Below are 12,135 nucleotides of genomic sequence, written 5' to 3'. Positions count from 1 at the left end.
AGGCCGTCCCCTGATGGGAATCTCAGAAATGCCATGTAGGGTCAGACCAGGGAGGGCCCATCTAGTCCAGCATCCTGCTTCACACAGTGGCCAGTCAGTTCCTCTGGAGGAACAACAACTGGGAATAGAGGTCAAGGCCTTCCCGAGATATTGCCTCCTGGAATTGGAACCAACTTAGTCGGAAAAAAGAACATAAGAACACAAGAAGAAGCCTGCTGGATCGGACCAGAGTCCATCTAGTCCAGCTCTCTGCTACTCGCAGTGGCCCACCAGGTGCCTTTGGGAGCTCACGTGCAGGAGGTGAACGTAATGGCCTTCTGCGGCTGTTGCTCCCGAGCACCTGGTCTGCTGAGGCCTTTGCAATCTCAGATCAAAGAGGATCAAGATTGGTAGCCAGAGATCGACTTCTCCTCCACAAATCTGTCCAAGCCCTTTTTAAAGCTGTCCAGGTTAGTGGCCATCACCACCTCCTGTGGCAGCATATTCCAAACATCAATCACATGTTGCGTGAAGAAGTGTTTCCTTTTATTAGTCCTTATCCCCCGCCCCCCCCCCCCCCCCAGCATTTTCAATGTATGCCCTCTGGTCCTAGCATTGTGAGAAAAATAGAAAAATGGGGTGCTGTGTGGTTTCCGGGCTGTATGGCCGTGTCATACAGCCCGGAAACCACACAGCACCCCAGTGATTCCGCGTGAAAGCCTTCAACAATATAGAGAGAAAAATTTCTCTCTGTCAACATTTTCTGCCCCATGCATAATTTTATAGACTTCAGTCATATCCCCACTCAGACGTCTCCTCTCCAAACTAGAGAATCCCAAACGCTGCAGCCTCTCCTCATAAGGAAGGTGCTCCAGTCCCTCAATCATCCTCGTTGCCCTTCTCTGCACTTTTTCTATCTCTTCGATATCCTTTTTGAGATGTGGCGACCAGAACTGAACACAGGACTCCAAGTGCGGTCGCACCACGGCTTTATATAAGGGCATGACAATCCTTGCAGTTTTATGATCAACTCCTTTCCTAATGATCCCCAGCATAGAGCTTGCCTTTTTCACAGCTGCCATGCACTGAGTTGGCATTCCCATGGAACTATCAACTAAGACGTCCAAATCCCTTTCCTGGTCTGTGACTGATAGCACTGACCCCTGTAGCGTGTATGTGAAGGTTACCTTTAAATGCCTGTCTTTTTTTGTTCTTTTGAATAAATGTTACTTGTAAGTACATGTGAACATAGCGTGTTCACATAGCGTGTATGTGAAGGCCACCTTTAAATATCTCAGCTTATATTAGAAACCTAACAGTCCCTCAGTATTGTACAGTATTCATTCTTGCACGTTTAAATGCTTCACTTTTGGCAGTCTTATATCTCTATCCCACAGGATTTTGGGAATTCCCTCATAATTCTTACTGTGATTTATGGATTGCCCCTATTTTAACTAGGCCAGTGGTGGCGAACCTATGGCATGGGTGCCAGAGGTGGCACTCAGAGCCCTCTCTGTGGGCACGCACAAACAGAGTCAACCCCCACCCACACACACACACATCTAGGCTGGCCTGGGCCGCGGGGCTCGATTATTAGCATTAAACCTAAGACCTAGTTTTGGGGAGGCAGTGTAGGTAACCCCGTTAAGCGTTGTTAAACCCCCACTGATTTTCATGAGAAGAACTAAAGCACAATCATTTACCTGGCAATGGGGGTTGCTTCTGAGTAAACCCTCCTAGGGTCGTGATTCACCTGTTCAAAGCGTTGCATGGTTGCTTCACCAAGCTTACTCCCAAGTAACGTACACTTCGGAACCAACTGGTTTTTCTAAACTAAAACCTCAGTATTCAGGTTAAATTGCCATGTTGGCACTTTGCAATAAATAAGTGGGTTTTGGGTTGCAGTTTGGGCACTCGGTCTCGAAAAGGTTCACCATCACTGAACTAGGCTATATTTTATCATTAAAAAGATAATATCATCCCCCTATTGGTTGGTGAATGGAGATCCATGGATCACACTTCCAATGGCCAAGTATCTCTCGGCCACATTTTCCTTAAGGAAATGAAATCTCCCTATTTACTGCTCAGGATCTTTAGATCAAAGGAGCTTGATAGAAGGAAAAGAAGGGTCAGACTGCGTTTGCTGATTTCTGAATCAACGATTTCATCCTGGAGGTGGCAAAAAAGAAAGTTCTGAACCTGATATAATGTCTTGGTGAGTAACAATGGAATATATATTTATAAAAAATAGGAAGAACTATAAGGAACACTGGATAATACTTATTTGAAATTATGTATAAGGGTAATTTAATGAATCCCGAAATGGTAAGAGAGTTGATGGAGGGAAGGTGGCATGGTATAGCCTGATCTTATCAGATCTTGGGAGCACAGAAGAGTCAGGACATGGAAGGGAGACCACCAAGGAAGACTCTATAGAAGAAGGCAACACAAACCACCTGTGCCTTGAAAGCCCCTTTCTGGGGTCACTAGAACTCAGAAGCTAAGCAGGGTCAGGACTTGGAAGAGAGACCACCAAGGAAGGCTCTGAAGAGGAAGGCAATGACAAACCACCTCTGCTTCTCCCTTGTCTTGAAGGTCCCTTACTGGGGTCACTCGAACTCAGAAGCTAAGCAGGGTCAGGACTTGGAAGAGAGACCACCAAGGAAGGCTCTGAAGAGGAAGGCAATGACAAACCACTTCTGCTTCTCTTGAAGGTCCCTTACTGGGATCGGCGTAAGTCGGCATTTTACGCACACACACACAAGTTAGTTTTGCACAAAGTTCATATGCTTACAACGAACGTTTATTCAAAAGAACAAAAGAGACAGGCAGTCCAAGTCAATCAGGAAGGCTCTCTCGGGATGTTAACGGCCCAGTGTTAACAGAGGTTTATCTCAATCCGGAAACGCCGGACACGTTTGTTTACCTAACGTTGTTTGCTGAATGTGGCCTTGGTCTGTACTTGCACAGTCAAAAAAATCGCATTGCGACAGGATGCAAACTCAGTGCTGAGATACAAAGTGCGTTTCACAGCCACGATCCAAATCCCAGCCACAGCCAGTCCCAAGAGCAAAATGAAACTAAAAGTGCTCCTCAGAGCGAGGCTTGATTTCAAAACGAAGCTGCCCGAAGGAAAAGCCTTTCCGTGGGGAGTCTTCGCCATTGCACAAATGCTGGCTTTAAACTGGGCTGCTCCTAGAGATGTCAACCTCCAGGTGGGGCCTGGAGAATGTCAACAAATTTCCCTGATCACAGAGAGCAGTTTCCTAGAGTAAACTGGATGCTCTGGAGGTAGCTAATCTATGGCACTCCAGATGTTCATGGACTACTAAGACCCTCCCAAACCTGGCCCTCCTAAGACTCCACTCCTAAATCCTCAGGAATTTCCCAAGACAGCATTTGCAAACCTAGGCACCAACCCCGCTGGGCAGTAACAGCATCAGGTTTAAATCGAAACCAACCGAGTCGCAAAAGCCTACTGAAGACTGCATGTGTTCTATGTTTACCTTTCTTTTGCCAGGGATCAGGAAAGCGCCCGCACCGGTCCGTTCAAGTCCTATCTCGGTACTGCCACCGGCTTCCTTTGGGTCGGAGAAACGCTCGTCCTGAAACAGGCAAGCAACAACCAAGAGTCACAGAAAAGAAATGTAAAGCACTAGATTTCTGTTAACACAGCAACAGATTTTAAACGTGGCTGGGTGAGTTCTCATGTTTTTAAAAAAATGTTTTTTAAAAAACACTGAGAAAAGCAGGATGGTACGATCGGAATAAATCATGCCAACGAAGTCATCGCAACCGAACGAGCCATCCTGGGTCATTTTATGCATTTAAATAAACGAACGGATAACTTTTGTCTTTTAGCATAATTTATTCAGCATTTTTTAAAAGGAAAGCTTGGTATATCAGGACACCCAGATTTGGCGCTTCTTTCCTATTCCACATTGGGGTGTAGATGCAGTATTGATCTAAAGCTGTGATTCCCAACCTGGGGTACACACCAGAAAGTTTTGCTCATATTTTCAACATGGTGATGCATGCGGACACTGTATTGCAGAACACACACACACCCCGCCCCCCAATATATCTGTCATATACTAACAACACTGTATTGTCAAAGGCTTTCATGGCCGGATTCAACTAGTTGTGGTGGGTTTTCCGGGCTGTGTGGCCGTGGTCTGGTGGATCTTATTCCTAACGTTTTGCTTGCATCTGTGGCTGGCATCTTCAGAGGGGTATCACAGAGAGAAGTCTGTGCAAAATAGCAAGATCCACTTTCAAACAATTGTGAAAGTGGATTGAAAGTGCATTATTCAGGCATAACGTTAACAAATAAAAAGGAGAAGATGTTTAAATATAATTATGAAGTAATATGGAAAAAATAACAAAGCAACTAAAGGATTGGCAAGGGAAGAATCTATCTATTTCTAGGAGAATTATGGCATTAAAAATGCGTATAATGCCAAAACTCTTCTATTTCGTACTTTACCATTAGAGATTAAAAAGAAACAGTTTGAAGAATGGGATAAAAAAAAATTATGGGTTTTTAATCAAAAGAAACCAAGGGTGATGAACAGAATAGTTTATATGTCTAAAAATCTAATGGGTTGGGGAATCCCAAAACTACAGGACTATTATGAGGCATTTCAAATAAAAAGTTTGATGGGAATCCAAATAGATAAAAAAGATAGAAGGATTAAATTTGAAAATGAGATAAATCTGAATATTGGTAGCTTTGGAATATACTCAAGTTGTTCAAAAACAGAAAGACAAAAACTAATAGGCCCCCGAAAAGTGATATCGGAGATTTGGGAGTAATGGAAAGGGGATTGGATGCCAGGGATTTTGGACACGGCACCAATAGGGAGCATGTTCGGCAAGGAGGGAGGCCAAGTAATAAAAACTCTACATAGACAAGGACTACAAAAAGTAGCACATTTGTATAATTAAAGAGGAGATTTAATAATGTTTCCACATCTTATGGAGAAAGGAGGTACCGAGAACTGGTTGGTACTAAGAGGAATTTGGGAAAAGATAAAAGCCTCCAGGATAGAAGGAGATTGTATAATGAAAAATTGTATAAAAACATATGATGAAAGGAAAGGAAAAATGTTAGGAGTTTTATATAAACGCATGATAGAAGATCAAGAATTTATGGTAAGAGCTGTAATGGAAAAATGGCAACAAGATGGAGTAAAAGACATAGATTCTATAAAACAAATAATAGACAATATAAATAAGATAAAAATAGAGAAATACGCGGAATTGGAGAAGAAACTAATATTAAAATGGTATAGAACACCGAAACAGTTAGCATATATGATAAGTGGACTCAGCCCGAAATGTTGGCATTGTGGGGATAAAAATGCAATTTACACCCATATGTGGTTAGAATGTCCAGAGGTAAAACACCTGTGGGAAAATGTTACAATGTATATGGAAAAATATGTGAATGTAAAAATAAAGATAAACATAGATCTATTATTTATGGGCATATTGGATTATACAATAATAGAACAAAGAAAGAGAATGCTATTTAAAGAAGAAGAAGAAGAAGAAGAAGAGTTTGGATTTATATCCCCCCTTTCTCTCCTGTAGGAGACTCAAAGGGGCTGACAATCTCCTTGCCCTTCCCCCCTCACAACAAACACCCTGTGAGGTAGGTGGGGCTGAGAGAGCTCCGAGAAGCTGTGACTAGCCCAAGGTCACCCAGCTGGCGTGTGTGGGAGTGCCCAGGCTAATCTGAATTCCCCAGATAAGCCTCCACAGCTCAGGCGGCAGAGCGGAGAATCAAACCCGGTTCCTCCAGATTAGATACACGAGCTCTTAACCTCCTACGCCACTGCTGCTCCTTATGATCAGAGCGGCCCATGCAGTAATACCCTGTTTCCCCAAATATAAGACATCCCCTGAAAATAAGACGTAGTCGAGGTTTTGCTGAAGTGCAAAATATAAGGCATCCCCTGAAAGTAAGACGTAGCCAAGTTTTTGTTTGGAAGCATGCCTGTCGAACAGAACACCAGATCATGTAGCTGCGGAGCGGAAAAATAAGACATCCCCTGAAAATAAGACATAGCGCATCTTTGGGAGCAAAAATTAATAGAAGACACTGTCTTATTTGACAGAGTGTGCGTTTTCTCAGCGGAAAGGTGCGTTACCAGACAAGATAAGTGCAGTTGAAGACGGCTTGGCACAGCAGACAAATAACTCCACCACACAGTAGCTTCACTTCAAAGAAGGAATTTTACTCACAGGTGCAAGCTATATACAAGTGAATATCAGAGAACAATCCGGCAGCATGCTTCGCAGCAAACATATAACCCTAACAGCTGATGTGCACAGATAGTGCTCTACTATTATACAAACACTGCCCAATCACATTGAAGGCCACAGCACCAGATCAGACTGGTTTGATTCAGTTACACCAGGCTTTTGCCAACTGACTCTGGCTGACAGGTGCTGTCATCTAGATCTTCATGATCTGTGCACAAGATGCACACCTCTTTATTTTGATTCCCTGACATTATTTTCGGGGAAACACGGTAGCATTAGGGTGGAAGGACAAAAGAATCTGGACAATACAGAAATGGTTGGAATATATATGGGAACAAATACAATTAGAAATTTTGGACATACTGTCAAGAAACCAAATATGGCAAGAAAAACAAAAGGATATGAAGTGGACCTGGTCTGAATTCAAAGACCGGTTAAACGAAATTGGAATCGCAGAAGAAAACTGGAAAAGAAGAATAGAAAGAATGGACATTTAAAGAAGAAAATAAGAAGGGGGGGAAAGGGGGGCAAAAGGATATGGAGGATGAAACATAAAGATGTATAATATAAATCTGTAACAATCCAAAATATCAATTAAAAATTTATATTAAAAAAAGAAAGTGCATTATTCTGCATGTGCGGAAGGGGCCAAAATACTGAATGTTGGAAAGTATCATAAGCATAAGCATTTTTATTGTCATTGTGCACGCACAACGAAATTTACAGCAGCATTCCTCGATGCACACAATTCCAGACTCATACCCCACCTTCACTTTCCCCTTCCTCCACCCATCCCTACACAGCCCCAAACACATCAACACGAAGCCGCGGAGTCCAGCATAGCCACAGCTCTAGAGTAGAAGCTGTCTCTAAGCCTCTTGGTCCTAGTTTTGATAGACCTGTATCGTCTGCCGGATGGTAACAGTTCAAAAAGAGAGTGTGCTGGATGAGACGGGTCTCTCCGAATATTTTGGGCTTTCTTTAGGCTTCGGGAATGATAGAGTTCTTCCGAGGAGGGGAGAGGGCAGCCGATAATCCTCTGTGCAGGAGTGATCACCCTTTGGAGCGCCTTCCTATCTGCCAGTGGGCAACTGGAGAACCATACACACATGCAGTAGGTTAAGACACTCTCTATAGCACAGCGGTAAAAGGACACCAGCGGTAAAAGGACATCAGAGGAGACTTTTGACAGTGCTGTGCTGGTGAGCCTTCCAGAAGCACCCTTCAGGTTAGCTTCCAAACTAGAGGGAGTTTTGGTTTGATCCAACTCCGCTGTCGCCAAGAGAATGTTGGAAGCTCCTAAGATTTAACAAGCCAGGAAATAGATGGCAAATAGTGTTGTTAGTTGGTTGTGTCGGGTTTTCGGGCTGCGTGGCCGTGGTCTGGTGGATCTTGTTCCTAACGTTTCGCCTGCATCTGTAGCTGGCATCTCCAGAGGTGTATCACAGAGAGACGTCTGTTTCACACTGTGTCTAAGTGAGAAAGGAAAGTTTAGTGGGGTATATATTGTCCATGTCCCAGGGTGGGGAACCAATCAGTAAGTGTTTGGGTGGAACTTGCTCTGCAAAGGTGTGGTTGAGTGCATTGTATTGCGGGTGGGGTTATCAGTCCATTCTTTAAGTACTGGGAGCCAAGCTTTGCTAATTTTCAGAGTCTCTTCTTCCTTGTTGAAGTTGGCTTGGTGTTTGTGAATTTCAATGGCCTCCCTGTGCAGTCTGACACAGCAACCTTCCAAACTGTCCAGAATTTCAGTGTGTCTCAAATAAAACGTTATGTCCAGTTTTGTTTACGAAACGTTAGGAACAAGGAGTTGGGGTGGATTTTCCGGGCTGTGGGGCTGTGGTCAGGTGGATCTTGTTCCTAACGTTGTAAGCGCAGAACAGGGAAATTATTTTATATTAAGCCAGTCAATGCCTTTTACATCTCTGTGCTGACAACCATAAGCTGCGAAGCAGGAGAAATACGTTTCAGGTTTTCTGAGGAAAAATCATGTCGGCCTTAATTAAGGTCTCTGAAAAAAGATTCTGGTAAAAATACAGCTTAAAGTCATTGCACAGAATCATTAAAAAGTGACTTTGTTAAGAGAAAGCATTCAATGTTCCTGCATTCCAGAAAAAGATACTTTTTAAGATTCTGTGCAAGTCAAAGCTCATGAAAATAATATCTTCAACTAGAGCAGTGGTGGCGAACCTTTGGCACTCCAGATGTTATGGACTACAATTCCCATCAGCCCCTGCCAGCATGGCCAATTGGAACTAGAGCATATCCACGGAACTAGAGCATATCTAAAAGCACAGATCCAGAAATTAGAAAATAGAAATAAAGCATTCAAACATTCAGCTAAAGTATACTTGTATGTAATTTAAGCAAGTCTTTTTGAAAACATTTTTAGTATTAAAAATTCTTGCTTAAAAATATAGCATAGGGACTTGGCTTTCTAAACAGCCCTATTGTTTCTTCCCACATTCCAAAGAAAAGATACTTTCACTTAGCAGCTAGCTAAAAAGTGTGGGTGTAAGAAGAGAACTGGTCAGCAGAATTAAAGCAAAGTGTGAGTCAAGCCATGTGAGAAACCATATTTTAAGAATGCTATTTAACAATGTATCGCCATGATTAACAATGAGAGAATACTGGAAAGTCATGAATTGAATTAACAATGATGAGAATGAATTAACATGAATTAACAATGAATTAACATGAATTAACAATGATGAGAATATTGGAACGTCATGAATTGACAGAATCTGGCTTTGCAACATTTATGGTGCATCAGCTGTTTTTACTCTATTAGAACTGTCACATTTGTACAATCAGCGCGACTCCTCTGATTCTAAGACCCTCTGTGGGTTTGGAATAAAAACTATTTAATTATTCCTTGTTGGCTCAAGCTTATTAGCTAGCTCTTATTAAACACGTTACCCCGTTGGTAACAACGTTTCACCTGCATCTGTGGCCGGCATCTTCAGAGGCGTATCACAGAGGGGACAAGATCCACCAGACCACGGAGCGCACAGCCCGGAAAACCCACCACCACCAGTTGAATCCGGCCGTGAAAGCCTTCGGCAATACGGTACACAATCTGTTCTGACATAGCTACACACCCCAACATGGAGAGAGATTTTTTTTCCCAACCTCCTCGGCCGGCGGGCTTAGCTTAACTGCCCCAACTGCCGCCGATAGAACATTCACTCCTGAAAATGTCTCCCGGCGTGCGATCTCTTCGCGGAAAGGGAGGTTGACCATAATTCTCAGCTTCACCACACTTCTGCCATTCAGACTGCAAATTTAAATCAGGAAATGTTTTGTCGAAGGCTTTCACGGCCGGAATCACTGGGGTGCTGTGTGGTTTCCGGGCTGTGTGGCCGTGTTCTAGCAGCATTCTCTCCTGATGTTTCGCCTGCATCTGTGGCTGGCATCTTCAGAAGATCCTCTGAAGATGCCAGCCACAGATCCTCTGAAGATGCCAGCCACTGAAGATGCCAGCCACAGATCCTCTGACGATGCCAGCCACAGATGCAGGTGAAACGTCAGGAAAGAATGCTGCTAGAACACAGCCATACAGCCCAGAAACCACACAGCACCCCATCAAATCAGAAACTTCCTGTTTTCATTGTGTAGCTGATTCATTTCAGCAGAGGGCAATGCGGTTAGGGCTTCAACAAGGGCCGAGAAGGGGAAAACGAAACCTACTGAAACAGAAGCAAAAATGAAAGTATTCTGATCCGGCATCTACGCATGCACCACACAAAAGAGAAACTACAGGGATAAACAATTCAGGCAGCAAGAGAGCTGTTTTACTCGGCTTAAAGGTAAGCACTTCTTCTGATCGTTCGCTTGGTTTTGTATTTTTATCTTGTCAACTGCAAGCTTGTCCCGCTGTATTTTTAACTATCTCTCTGTATTTTTAACTATATCCAAAAATATCCTAATGGTGGTTGCTCCAGCCCTTTCGAGAATCTGTAAGACTAGCCCCGTGCACAAGGCATTACTGGAATTATCATTATGAATTGCTGAGGAACCGGGGCCTTCGGTTCACAGATCAGACAATTCGTGCAGCGTGGCTTTCCGTTTCCTCTCCTTAACCATGCGTTTTGTGTGTGCCAGAAACACCCGTTACAGAATTATCTGATAAAAAACAGACAAACGTTTTTAGCACGCACAGTTTCTAAATGCTCGTGGCTGCAGTAACGTGGAACAAAGGGGAACGGAACCCTCCTGTGGAAAACCAAGGCGTGAACAGAACAAAAAATACCTGTTTGCTTGGGTAAAAAATAAATAAATAGAAAGACCGGTTTGCATAGAGGCAGCACCGCCTTTAAAAACCAGAAGATGTTGGAAAGGAAGAAGAAAAAGAAGGAGGAGGAGGAGTTTGGATTTATCAGTCAGTTTTATTACGGCCATTAGGCCAGCAAAAAAGAAAAGAGAAGAACAAGAAAAAGAAAAAGAAAGAACAGCAAACAAAAGAAAAAAATCGAATTTGTACAGAAATCCATGGTATAAGTCTATACACAAAAAATATCATCAGCTTGTAGCATTATTACAGTCACCATCATGTGGTCGGAGTTTGGATTTATATCCCCCCTTTCTCTTCTGAAGGAGACTCAAAGGGACTTACAATCTCCTCCCCCCCCCAACAAACCCCCTGTGAGGTGGGTGGGGCTGAGAGAGCTCCAAAGAACTATGACTAGCCTAAGGTCCCCCAGCTGGCGTGTGTGGGAGTGCACAGGCTATGGGGTGGGGGGGGGGGGGGGTGGGGGGGGGGGGGGGTGGGGGGGGGGGGGGGTGGGGGGGGGGGGGGGTGGGGGGGGGGGGGGGTGGGGGGGGGGGGGGGTGGGGGGGGGGGGGGGTGGGGGGGGGGGGGGGTGGGGGGGGGGGGGGGTGGGGGGGGGGGGGGGTGGGGGGGGGGGGGGGTGGGGGGGGGGGGGGGTGGGGGGGGGGGGGGGTGGGGGGGGGGGGGGGTGGGGGGGGGGGGGGGTGGGGGGGGGGGGGGGTGGGGGGGGGGGGGGGTGGGGGGGGGGGGGGGTGGGGGGGGGGGGGGGTGGGGGGGGGGGGGGGTGGGGGGGGGGGGGGGTGGGGGGGGGGGGGGGTGGGGGGGGGGGGGGGTGGGGGGGGGGGGGGGTGGGGGGGGGGGGGGGTGGGGGGGGGGGGGGGTGGGGGGGGGGGGGGGTGGGGGGGGGGGGGGGTGGGGGGGGGGGGGGGTGGGGGGGGGGGGGGGTGGGGGGGGGGGGGGGTGGGGGGGGGGGGGGGTGGGGGGGGGGGGGGGTGGGGGGGGGGGGGGGTGGGGGGGGGGGGGGGTGGGGGGGGGGGGGGGTGGGGGGGGGGGGGGGTGGGGGGGGGGGGGGGTGGGGGGGGGGGGGGGTGGGGGGGGGGGGGGGTGGGGGGGGGGGGGGGTGGGGGGGGGGGGGGGTGGGGGGGGGGGGGGGTGGGGGGGGGGGGGGGTGGGGGGGGGGGGGGGTGGGGGGGGGGGGGGGTGGGGGGGGGGGGGGGTGGGGGGGGGGGGGGGTGGGGGGGGGGGGGGGTGGGGGGGGGGGGGGGTGGGGGGGGGGGGGGGTGGGGGGGGGGGGGGGTGGGGGGGGGGGGGGGTGGGGGGGGGGGGGGGTGGGGGGGGGGGGGGGTGGGGGGGGGGGGGGGTGGGGGGGGGGGGGGGTGGGGGGGGGGGGGGGTGGGGGGGGGGGGGGGTGGGGGGGGGGGGGGGTGGGGGGGGGGGGGGGTGGGGGGGGGGGGGGGTGGGGGGGGGGGGGGGTGGGGGGGGGGGGGGGTGGGGGGGGGGGGGGGTGGGGGGGGGGGGGGGTGGGGGGGGGGGGGGGTGGGGGGGGGGGGGGGTGGGGGGGGGGGGGGGTGGGGGGGGGGGGGGGTGGGGGGGGGGGGGGGTGGGGGGGGGGGGGG

General features: G+C 48.1%; 1 protein-coding gene across 2 annotated transcripts in view; it reads right to left on the bottom strand.

The window, feature by feature from the left end:
- Positions 1 to 12,135, bottom strand: part of TASOR2 (transcription activation suppressor family member 2) — a 74,356-nt gene that overhangs the window by 45,868 nt on the left and 16,353 nt on the right. For both annotated transcript variants that reach the window (XM_048500632.1, XM_048500631.1), the window contains one exon: positions 3,486 to 3,584. The gene's annotated coding sequence lies outside the window, so the exon portion shown is untranslated. The remainder of the gene's footprint in view (positions 1 to 3,485; positions 3,585 to 12,135) is intronic.

This window comes from Sphaerodactylus townsendi, linkage group LG06 (assembly GCF_021028975.2).
Source record: "Sphaerodactylus townsendi isolate TG3544 linkage group LG06, MPM_Stown_v2.3, whole genome shotgun sequence".
Taxonomy (NCBI): Eukaryota; Metazoa; Chordata; class Lepidosauria; order Squamata; family Sphaerodactylidae; genus Sphaerodactylus; species Sphaerodactylus townsendi.
This window is presented reverse-complemented; position numbering and strand designations above follow the sequence as displayed.